Below are 12,418 nucleotides of genomic sequence, written 5' to 3'. Positions count from 1 at the left end.
CGCCGCTCGGCGCGTATTACGATAAGTATTAACCCGATTATATTTATTATAAAGCCGGTTTCGTCGAAATTTTAAATATTTTTATTAACGATCCCGTATTTCGCCTTTATATTCGTAATTAACGTAAATTAAGTAGAAATAATTTTAAAATCCTCGTAAAAAGCTTTTTTAATAATCGTACCGACGATTTATTTTAATTTTTAAGTCCGGGTTACGGTCAATAAAACGCTTAACTTAATATTTACTAACGCGGTCGCCGCCGCGTAACGCGGTAAAAAGATTAGCTATATTTTTTACACTAGCGAAATTAGGAGGCTGTAACAGGAGCAAAAGAAACGGGGCGCTTACGTACCGGTTCCGGCTCTACTCCGCCGCCTTATATATATAGAGATTTAAGCCCCTTAGAAATATAAAAGGATAAGCGTTAACTTTATCTTTTCACCACCCCTTACTTATTATTACCACTTAGATTTGTACACCTTTTATAATTTTAACGCTTCTATAATAACCTACTTAATAACGATATTAACCTCGAAAAAAAAAAGTAAAGCCCTTATAAAGCGCGCCCTCTCCGATTTAAACCCGAGTAAAAAAGGTTTTAAAGACGCCTCGAATTTATTATAAAAAGAGATCCCCTTAAGCTTATAAACGACGCTATAGTTAAAGCTTCGAGCATTACGAGACTAAAAAAGCTTCCCTCCGAATCCCTTCGAACACGCTTACAAAAGGAGATAAAGCAGCTTACAACGAGCCGTATTTTATTTAAGTAACGCTTTAAAGAATTTAATAATTAGCGACTACGTCCTAACTACGCGGGGGGATAATAAAAACCTTTTTTCGCTTTTATTACCCTCGAATAATAATAATAATATTTTTTTAGTACCCGATAAACGCGATTAGAGTTTAAATTACTTTAACGATAACGCGAAGGGGGCTTTATTAATTAATAACTCGGATATAGATTTTAATAAGTTTATTAAATTCCGTTACGAACAATTAAGTTTAATTTTTATATAAGCGTAATAGGAGGGCTAGATCGAAAAGTTAAGGATAATTTATAAAGCGGCATTAAAACTATATCGACGTTTACGCGCGTATATCTTATATGCTCGTAATTAAATAACGTTAAAAATAAAATAATAGTTCCGGCTTAAAACGGAATCCTTTATAAAAAACGAGGCGAAATAGTTACGAAATAACTAGAAAACTTTTCGGATTTAAACGAAATTAATAATTCGGAGTCCCGTTAATAAGGACGTTATAATTAATTTATAATTAAAAAAGCTTATTAGTTTCTACGTTAAAATCCGAGGTAGTTTTATAAGTATTTATCGTTTTTAAAAAGCTAAGTATATATACGTTCCGATAAAAAACGTGTATATTATTTTTTCGGGAAACTCTTTTTATTTTTACGCTAAAATATTATAAATTACTGCGATAACCTCTCGAATCGGTGTAATAATATAATTAATTTTACGAAACGACGATAAAAAATCCTCCCCGTTTTTATAAAAGACGGAAAACCTTATAGCCGAACTAGGCTAACCTTAAGGAAACGGTTTCGAAACGAGGAGAACGCCACCGAGTTTAAAAAAAGAGCTTTAAATAACGTAAAATAAACTTTTTTAAAACTCGGTAAAATATTATTACCCTACTGTTTTACCCGGGTAATATATAACTTTTATTTAATAATACCGCGAATCGTTTTAATTTAAATTAAATTATTTATTATTAATACGAAAAGAAAAGCTATTACGCTAATAAATATATAGCCCCGAATATAGCGCTAATATAGTATATATCGAGAAATAGCCGTAGGTTTTAAACGGAGAAGTACTTTCTTTAATCACTGGTTTAATCGTAAAGGTGTTTAAAACTTTATAGACCTTTATTACGGTTATTACTTTATTATTGCGTTTTACCCCGGTTTATACGTTTATCGATTTAAATACTTACTTAAGGGTAAATATAATTAATTATATTTTCGCTAAGGAGGCTAAGTTACCTCGAGCTTTATTTCGCGTAATATCGATTATATCGGTTAATAAGTTATATATTCCTATGTATAGCGTTTATTAGATAAAGTTTAATATTATTAATTTCCGAGGGGTAATTTAAAGGGTTCGCCGGCTTTACGTCGCGATTAACCGGGACCCCCGATATACCGGCGCCTTTATTTTTTTATTTTATAAGGCTATATAAACACTATAAATAGTGCTTAATACGGGATTAAACCGCTGGTAATTCTTTATTAATATAACGCGGGTTTAACTCTTTACACCTCGAGCATTTTACCGCGCCTATAAAGGCCGAGCTTAGTGTTACGTTATAGTGTCCTTAAAAAAAGATATATAAAAAAAAGAAGAAACGCTAAAAATCGTTAATCGTCCTTTTAACGCGCCCTTTTCGTAATGCCTTAGCGGATTTACTACTTTTTTTAATATAGAGAAATGCGATATTCTTTCGTTTAACCGATTAATAAATTATATTATCGATTTTAAACCGGGCACGGAACCCCTTTATAAGCTTATTTACCCGTTATCGTATTTCGAATTAAAGGCTTTACGCGAATAATTAAATAAAATAAAAAAGGGAGGGAAAATCCGCGAGTCTTAAAACCTAGCCGGGGCCCTTATTTTTTTCGTCCTTAAAAAAGACGAAACGTTATAGTTATACGTGAATTATAAGGGCTTTAATAAGGTTACGATTAAGAATCGTTATATTTTACCCTTTATTTTAAAGATATTAAATAGAGTCTCGTAATTAAAAGTCTTTTTTAAAATTAACCTAAAAGATACGTATTATCGTATTCGTATTAAATTAAAGGATAAATAAAAAACCGCGTTCTGTACTCGATACGGTTACTACGAGTTTTTAATAATAGCTATAAGCTTTATTAACGCTTTAATTACGTTTTAATACTATATTTCGTAATGCCTCGGGGGATTAATTAATACGTATTGTGTAGTATACTTAGATAATATTTTAATTTATTTTACCGATAAAGAAACCTATAAAAAATATATACAATAAATTATCGAAAAGTTAATATAAGCGAACCTATACGCTAAGCGCGTTAAATATTAATTTTTTTAAAGCTTACTCGAATTCTTAAGGTATCGGATTTCTATAGAAAAAGTATCGATAAACTCGTTATAAGTGAACACTATTCGAAAGTAGTTTATACTAAACTCTGTTTATAACTTATAAGTTTTTTTAAGCTTTTATAACTTTTACCGGCGATTTATAAAAAGGTATTTAAAAATCGTTACCCTTTTAATAAGGCTTTTAAAAAGGCGTAACCTTAAAAAAAACGAGAGTTTATTCCCGTTAAACAGCGCCGCGGAGTAAGCCTTTAAATACTTAAAGCAGTCTTTTTAATTAACTTCGTTACTAGCTTATTTTAACCCCGAAGAGCCGGTAAAGCTCGAAATAAACGCCTCCCGGTTCGCAATAGCCGGAACCTTTTTTAAAAGGGTAACGAAGAATTTTAATACCCGATCTCTTTTTTTTAAAAAAGTTTTCGGAGCTAGAACTAAATTATAAAACTTTAAATTAAAAAATACTAGCGATCGTTTCGTATTTTAAACACTAAAGATACTATTTAAAAAAGGCGAAGTATATTATCGAGGTATTATTAAACTATAAAAACTTATAAAGTTTTATAAAGAACGAAAAATTAAATAGTTATTAAATATAATAGTGTATATATTTAACTCCTTTTAATTTTACGATTATATACCGGCCGGGAAAGAGTAACCCGGCCGATAACCCGTTAAAACGGCTTAATTATATCGCCGATATAAAAAACAATTTAATATTATTACCGACGTTAAGGCGGAAATTAATAGTAAATATTATACCTTTAAAAGGTAAACCACGGGTATTAACCTAGGCGATATACAGAACGCGAGGTGCGGGGGAACGTATAATTTTATCGTAAGCGATATCTCAGCGAAAGATAAAAGGGTTCGTTTAAAAAGAAGACCCTTTAGTAAATTAAATTAATATAAATTTAAAGATTTTTATTATACGAGCTTAAGAATAAGACGAAGTTTACTAAAAGGGTAGAGCGTAATCCGCGGCCGAGGTTAATTTAAACCGCGATTAATCGATTATAAAAAAAAGTTTAATATATTTTAAAGAAAAAGCTTACGTATTAAAATAAATAGCGCTACGAGCGTAGCTATTATAAGTTTATTATAATAATTTATTTAATAACTATTTTAAACGCGACCGGATAATATAGCTTTTAAAAAGAAAGTTTTATTAATTCGAGCTACGAAACGACATAACGAAATATATAAAAGGCTGTTCGGTATACCTCGGCTTAAAAGCGAAATACTATTAATTTTACGGTAAGCTCGCGTTGTTATCGTAATTAAGTCGCTTTAAGGAAAAGTATAATATAAACTTTATTACCGGCCTACCGGAGTTTTTTTATTATAAAAAAGCCGTTAACGCTATTTTTATAATAGTGGACCGATATATTAAACTATTTTTTTTTTTTTTTAGTAATAACTTTTATTAACGCCGTAAAATTAGCTTAACTCTTTTATAAAAAGATAAAGTGTTAGTTTAGGAGCTTAAAAGGGTTATTCTCGAACCGGGGAGCTATTTTTATTAACGCTTTTTAATCCGAGTTAAATTATGAGAGTAGGATAAAATTAAAGCATTTAATAGCGTTTTATTTATAAACCGACGAATAAATAAAGCGTATAAATTAAATTATCGAAACTTACTTACGCTATTACGTAGCGAAATAGTTAAAGTTATAGCCGAACTTATTACACACTGCTTTTTTCGTAATTAACTCAGCCGTTAATTTATTAATAAGCCTCTCCTTTTTCGAAGTAACCTACGGTTACTAACCGGATTTCCGAATGTTCGTCGAGGACGACTTCCTCTCAAAAAGGGCCCCTGCGGTAAAAGACCGGCTATTAAAACTATAGGAACTACGGGCGGAAATAAAAGAAAAATAGCGAAAAGCGATTAAAGGATAAGTAAAGTATTATAATTCCCACTATAAACCGTTAACCTTAAACGTGGGCTAAATAGTGGGCCTATTTATTAAAAACTTAAAGGTTTAAAACCGAAAACTAGCTTTTAAATTCGTCGGACTTTTTAGGGTTTTAAAGCGTATCGGAACCCTTACTTACCGATTAGCCCTGCCCGAAAAGTACGCCCGGCTCTATAACGTCTTCTTTATCTAGCTATTAAAACTATAGACGGCGAGGGCCGATAGAGCGCTTTTAATGCCGGAACTAGAGGCCGACGAAAAGTGGGAGGTAAAAAAGTACGAAATAAAATAAAATAGGAAAACTAGGTATATTACTTAGTAAAGTAAAAAGGCTAGCCGTCCGAATATAATTAGTAAAAGCCGGCCGAAAACTTAGAGAACGCGCCGGCGAAGGTCGCGTAATACGAAAAAAAGGCATATATCGATTAATTAATTACGAAAAAGAAAGGTAAGCCTAAAAAAAGTTATAATAAAAAGCCGAAACGACTTAAAAACTTTAATGAGTTATTAATTAATAATTATAAAAATACGGCCGAAGCCGAGCCCCGGTAAGAATTAAACCTACTCGCTTAAACGGTAATTATATTTACGCCCTTTTAATAAGCTACGAGGTCCCGTATTACGCCGATTAAACTATACACTTAAAAAAAAGAAACGCGGCCGAAATAAGAACGAAACTTCCGTTTAAAAAACTAAACTCACGGGTTTTAAACGATCCTCGAAATAATCGGCCTATTTATTAACGGCGTTATCGCTAATAATAATAATAATAAGAGTTAATTTATCGTTTAATCCGAGGCTTAAGCTTTATACGAACGTTAAGGCTATATTAGCCGCTATAATATACTAATACGGCGCTTTAGTAGGCCTATTTCGGCACCCGCCGCGGTATCCGTCCCCCTAAGCTCCAGTATTTTTTTACCGGCTCTCACCGCCTTGAAATTGCCGCATAGGCTTTTGCACGCGCCGCCGCGTTTTTTACTACACTTATTATTTATTACTACGTATTTTAAAAAAGAAAAGGGGAGGGGAAGGGGAAAGTATAGTAAAAGACTTAGTAACGGTGCAGGGTAATTACGGAAATAGCTTTAAGGTAAGTGGTAATCGGTGTGGTAGTGCTTTCGCTTTTAATAACAGGTCGTGTTAAGTGCCTTTTTAAGGCCACTATTATTTAATAATAACGACTAGAGTTAGTTAAATAGGTAATATTCCGGCATTAAACGTATTAAAAGAGGTATATAGGTGCCGGAAAAAGTATTATAATACCGAGGGTGATTTTAATAATGCGTTAATATATAAAAATTTACCGGTACGCTGCCGGTGATAATTAAATAGCGTTCCTTTAACGTTTTTTTCCCGATTACGAAACTATTTTAATTTCGAGAGATGCTTACCGTTATTAATAGCCCCTTTAACGCTGAAACGCTCCTTAATTAATCCGGACGAATATATATTATTATATAATAATTATTAGGTAGGCTATAAAATAACTACCGAGCGTGATAGGGTAGCTACCGGGTAAGTTATAAAATAATTACCGAGCGTAGTAGGGTAGTTACCGGGTAAGCCGTAAAGTAATTACCGGGTAATTAATGACTATAGGGCGACGTTTACGCGTTTATAGGGTAGTTTTTTAGCCGTGTGTGTATAGCTATATAATAATAATGGCTGGTTAAATTTAAAAGGTTTATTATTTACTGCGGGAGGCCGTAAAAAGGCCGGTGTCTAGGGCTTTTTCCGGGCTTTTAAGGGGCTTTTTTAAGGGCTTCCTCGAGGGCGGTTCGTCCTTTACGGCCTCCCGAGTAAAGCGTTTTAATAAGCTTATTCGCAGTATAAAAATAGCGGCGGTTTTAGCTTATTATAACTCCTAGATTTCTTTTATATTAATAGGAGGCTTAAGGCCTTTTTAGCCGGAGCTAATAAAGGCTTAAACTTTTTCCCGTAACTAGTTATATTTTTTATAGTATAATAATATATGCCGGACCGTTTAACGGTCGCCGTAGTCGTAGAGTAGCGAGTCGGTTCCGGGGCGTCGAATAGATTAAAAGTAGTCTTTAAAGCTTATTTTACCGGTTCGTATTTAAAATATAGTGGCCGCCACCGCGCGTTTTAAGCCTAAGTACTTAGAAAGCGTAGCCTTTTTAAGCTAAGAGAGTTAATAGTATAAAGCTTTTCCGTAAGGTATACTCTTTTACTCGTCGGCTTAGCGTTACTTAGTAGTTTTTTTAATTAATATACGCTAGGTAGCCATTATAGTAAAAAGGGCTTAGTTAATAATAGGTTATTTCGAGCCTTTAAGTGTATACTAAGTCTTAGCCCTAGGCGTATACTATACCTTAAAAGGCCGCTGTGGCACTAGCCGGGCTACTATAACTCCGGTGGCTGCTAATGCGGCCAGCGCCGCGGCAGCTTCTGCTGTTTCCTAGGTAAGGTCTAGGGTGAGCTTTAGGGTAAGCTCTAAGGTAGTCGTTAAAGGCCGGTCTAGGGTAGCGGTCGAAGGTAGGTCTAAAGTAAGCTCTAAGGTAATCGTCGAGGGCTAATCTAGGGTAACGGCCGAAAGCAAGTCTAGGGTAACGGTCGAAAAAAGGTCTAAGGTAGCGGCCCAAGGCAGGTCTAGGGTAGCTACCGGCGCCGTTTTTACCGGTGCGGCCGGGGCTAGTAATGAAGGGCTGCGTAATGCGAAACTAGCGGCGGTATATAAAGCTTTGTTTTTAGTGGCCGCGGCGGCTTTAACGGGTATTTCGGCGGCTGCTTTTGCGAGCTTATCGGCCTTTTCGTTGCTTAGAACCCCTGTATAGGCTGGAATTTAGTAAATATTAACGTTAATACCTTATTATTATAAAGTAATAAGCTATACCGAGATCTACCGTAGTAGCTACTAATCGAATTAGCGTTAAAGCTAAGCCGACGATATAATAGCGGCTTAGTTATCAGTAAAAACGTTAATCTGCGTAAACCGCTTATTTCGTAACTTTAAGGTATAGTTTAAGGATATATAAATGCTTTTTAACTTTATTAAGTATACCGTAAACTGCGTTACAATACTTATATAGGCCGTTTTTTCGTACGAGAACTTAGAAGTGCGCTGTACCGGTGCGTAGGTCGCCGTTTTAACCCCGCTATTATATTTACTCCTATTCGTGTAAAAGATTAACGATTTAAAACTAAAAGCCTTTACGATATAGTCGTAGTGTGCTTTTTTTCTTTTTCTCCTTTTTTTATTACCGTCGTAATTTATTTTTATTAAAGTGAGATTACGAAAAAATAGATAGTTTTTAAGAGAGGTTAAGTTTTATAATATTATTCATAATACTCGATAAGCCTCGTTAAGAGAGATCTCTAGTAAGCCTTATATATTATATCCTTCGTAGAGGTATCGTAATTAACTATTAAAGGGTTCGTTCGAAGTTAAAAGTAGGCTATATAGTTAGTTTAAAGGAGCTATTATTTAATCGGTAAAATATATATCTCGGCGGCCATCGTTAGTAATACGGTAATTTTAAAGCTACTAGTAATTACTTATAAAGCCTCCTACTATAGCCTTTATAGCGCCGTAAGGTATTATTTCGTTAAGCTTTCCTTTAAAGCCTTAACGTAAAGCTAGTACTACACCGTACTATAATATATAATCTACGGTACTATTATAGCCTAATATAACTGCCGTAATTATAAAGTGCCGCCCTCTTAATAAGCTCCGAAGATAGCTTTAAAAGCTTAAATAAACTTTTAAACTTTAATAGTGACTTTTTAAATATAGTAGTATTAAAAGAGGTTTAAATTAAATTAAACCTTTAAGTGGCGTAGTTTATTAGCCGGCTCGATAAGCTTAAACCTAGGGAGCTAAATGTATTCGACTAATAAAGTGCCGTTAAGGCTCTTAGCGGCTTAATTAAGTATATTAACCCTTATAAGTAGTATTATAAGTACTGCGTTTTTATTAAATATACTTAAAGCTTAAGCTTTTACGGTAAGAGCTTAAGCTTTTTTAATACGAAAGTGTATTAGCTTATATTTTTACGGGGTAAAAACGTAGCCGTACTTCGTCGCTTAAACTACGGTTTTATTATACACCCTTTCTAGCACTTTATAATTCTCTACGGTATTACGGCCGACGATTAAAATACTAGTATCGTTAACTTAAATAGTAATAATTACCCTAGAGTTACCTTATAGCGTACTTTATAACGTACTTTATAGGGTTACCTGAGAGCCGGCGTTATTACCGGTGCTAGTGCCCTATTTTAACGGGGTGTTTACCTTTAAAATAGCTTTTAGAGCAGCCCCTATAATAGTTACCGTACCAGCGTTTATAGTATATACCGCAGTAATGCCTTCCTTTAAAATTTCGTCGAGAAAGTTTATATTATAAAAGAGCTACAGTAGTAATAATAGTGACGACTTTTATAGGATACCGTAGTTTTAAGTAATTTAACTTAATTTATTTTTTAATAGTTTAAGCTTCATGCGGCGGTTTTTAAATTAATTATTAATTTAGAGAATAATAAGAGTTAAAAAGCTTCGGCGAGCTAGGTAATCGGTGAGTTTATTGTGGTTAACGTTATCGAAAACTTTTAAAGCGTTTAGTATAAATAGTATAACTATTAAATACTCCCTTAAATCGGCTAATCCGTGGGCTTCGTGGATACGTTTTAAAAAAACGTGAATAATATACTTAGTAAACTAAGTTTTTCGAGTATCGATATAATTTTATAGGAGTAGATAAAACTGCTTTACGTAGTAATTAATACGTTTTATAATGCAGGATTTTAAGGCTTTATTAATAATCTTTAAGAGGGCGATAAACTAAAAAGCTTTAGCTATATTATAATCGTTTTTTCTAAGCTTTTTAAAAACTATTATAATAAACTTTCTATAGGGGTAAATGCTCTTAAAAAGGTAATAGTTAAAAAGGGGGTGTAAAAGGGGTAAAAAGAGGTTTAGTAAGATACGAAGGATATAATTAGGGATCTTTAAGGGTTTAAGGGCTTTATACGGCCGTGGCTTAAAAATAGCCTGTTACACTTTATTTTTAGTGAGTAGCGGGCAGGGGATTCTAGTATTAAAAGTTAACTTCGAATTAAAGGCGTTAGGGGTTTTTAACGGTGCCGGAAAGAAGGAGGTATTAAAGGCTGCCACTTTTTTTCGAAAGAGGTCTGCCCGTTAATAGTAGGTGTAACGTTTTATTATGCCACCCTTTAGCCTCGAGCCCTAGTTATTTTTACCAGGTTTTATAGGCCTTTAAGTCCTTTTAAGCAGGTTTTTATTATTTTTTCCTACTAGGCTTCCGTTAAGGCTTTCCGCACCGCCGCACTCTTCTAGTTTTATATCTTTCGGTATACTTCCTAGTCTTTCGGGGCTAGAGTGCGTTACTAGACTCTCCGTAACCTTTTAATTTTTATACACTTCGCTTTATATTCCCCTATAAAACTTAGTAAGTGGCGTATAATAGCGTTTATTATAGGTACGGTATTTTTTATAGTATTACTTAAGGCTTACTTAATAAACCGGAGTATATTAATTACGTCCTCGTCGGTTAGCTTACCTTATAATATAAGGAGCTTCTCTTTTAATTTAATTAGGAATACGTTTATAAGGGTATTCTTTTAAAGCTTTCGGGGGCTTAAAGGGGGTTATTAATGGTTATAATTAAAGTATAGTATATATAGGTTAGTGGTTCGAGTCGTGATACACCTCGTCGACGCGTTTATATTTTAAGAGCCTATTAACGGTTATTATATCGTAAATAGTTAAATTAATAAAGGAGGCTAATTAGTTTATAGCCCGGGTAATCGTCCCCGGTGGTAGCACTATTTCTAGGGCTTCAGTCTTTAAAAACTCCTTAAAATACGGTAGCGCCTCGCGGGCCGAGCCCTTATCGCCTAGGTTCTAAGCCGATTATTTAAGGCCCTTTATATTAAAATTTTCGACGATAAGGTGTTCCGCTCCAGGGTAATTTACCTTATAACGGCGAAAAATAATGGTTAACTTTTAAAGGATATGAGTTATAGGTTTACCCTTTTTAGGGTTATTATAGACGTTATAAATATAGAGAGTAGTAATAATAAGGGGCCCGTTAAGTGCGGGGTTAATAAGGTTAAGTATTAAGGGGGTATTATAAATAATAGCTATTGTAATTATATTTCGGGTATAATTAATAAAGGAAATACGAGATTAATCGAGTCGTTTATTAATATAAAAAGTTACCTTAAGCTTTAAAGGGCCGGGATTAAATAGTTAAAGTATAAAAATAAAGGTTTAGGGGTTATAAAAATTATACTCTTAGCGATTAAACTAGGGCTTTTAAGCGGCGATAATATCGTAATCTAGGACCTTTAAATTTCGAAAGAATAGGGATATTACTTTTTCCCTAGATTTCTATATATTATATTGTAAAATGCGTAGAAAGGATGTATTACTTATTATATATTATAATAGATATTAAAGGTAATATATAGGATATCTTTCGAATTAAGCTCCGTGTAGTCCGGGCGTTGTCCTTTAAGGCGCCGTTTTAACGGGATAGGCCTAGTGGCACTGGCCGCAACGCTAAACTTATAGGGGGTGGTGTGGTAAATAATAGTGTCGTTATTCGGCTTAGTCGGTGTTTAAAAGGCTTGGCTAGGGGCCCCTTTCCGCTTTTTTTTTAGGGGCTCCCTCTGTGAGGTTCACCGTAGGGGCCTCGGTAGAGAGCTCGTCGTCTAGGTTCGCACTGGCCCGTGGCCGCATTTTAACCCTAATCTCTTTCGCCGTTCTTAGGTAGGTCTTTTTTTAGTGGCAGCTTATTTACGGAAATTAAGGTTAATATTATCCGTATTTAATTAAATAATTAAGGGAATTATAGAGGCTAAGGGGCCTTTTATAGGTTCTCTCGGTATTATTAGCTTTATAGTTATGCTAAGGAATATCGAGGGAAGCCTAAAGTAAGTGTCGTTAGTCAGGCTATTTAAAAAGGCGTTAAAGGCGTTAGTCGAGTGTAGAAGGATAGTCAAGTCTAGGGTAGGTTCTAGGGTAGGCTCCCGGGTAGGTTCTAGGGTAGGCTCCCGGGTAGGTTCCAGGGTAAGCTCCAAGGTAGGCTCCAGGGTAAGCTCTAGGGCAGCAGTGGTTGTGTGAGCCGGTGTTGGCGCCGGCGTGGTTAACAATAGCGGTCTTTTAGGGGCTGTCAGTGGTGGTGGGGGAGGCCTAGCAGGGGCTTATAGCGGGGGTGGCCCCTGCGTTCTAGTAGTGTTAATGGGGGTGGCGGAGGTAGCTAGTGCCGGCACTAGTGCTAGTGTTAGCGTTAATATTGGCGTTATTATTAGCGTTAATATTAATATAGGTATTATTACTAGCGTTTTAATAGTGAACTAATAAATAGTTTTGTTTTTTAAAGCCTTTGCGACCTTTTAACGCTCTCGTTTC

The sequence above is a fragment of the Apiospora aurea genome, assembly GCF_038362705.1.
Source record: "Apiospora aurea strain CBS 24483 chromosome Unknown utg000006l_segment0_segment0, whole genome shotgun sequence".
In the NCBI taxonomy this organism is placed as follows: Eukaryota; Fungi; Ascomycota; class Sordariomycetes; order Amphisphaeriales; family Apiosporaceae; genus Apiospora; species Apiospora aurea.
The sequence above is the reverse complement of the archived record's forward strand: the minus strand, read 5'-3'. Positions refer to the sequence as shown.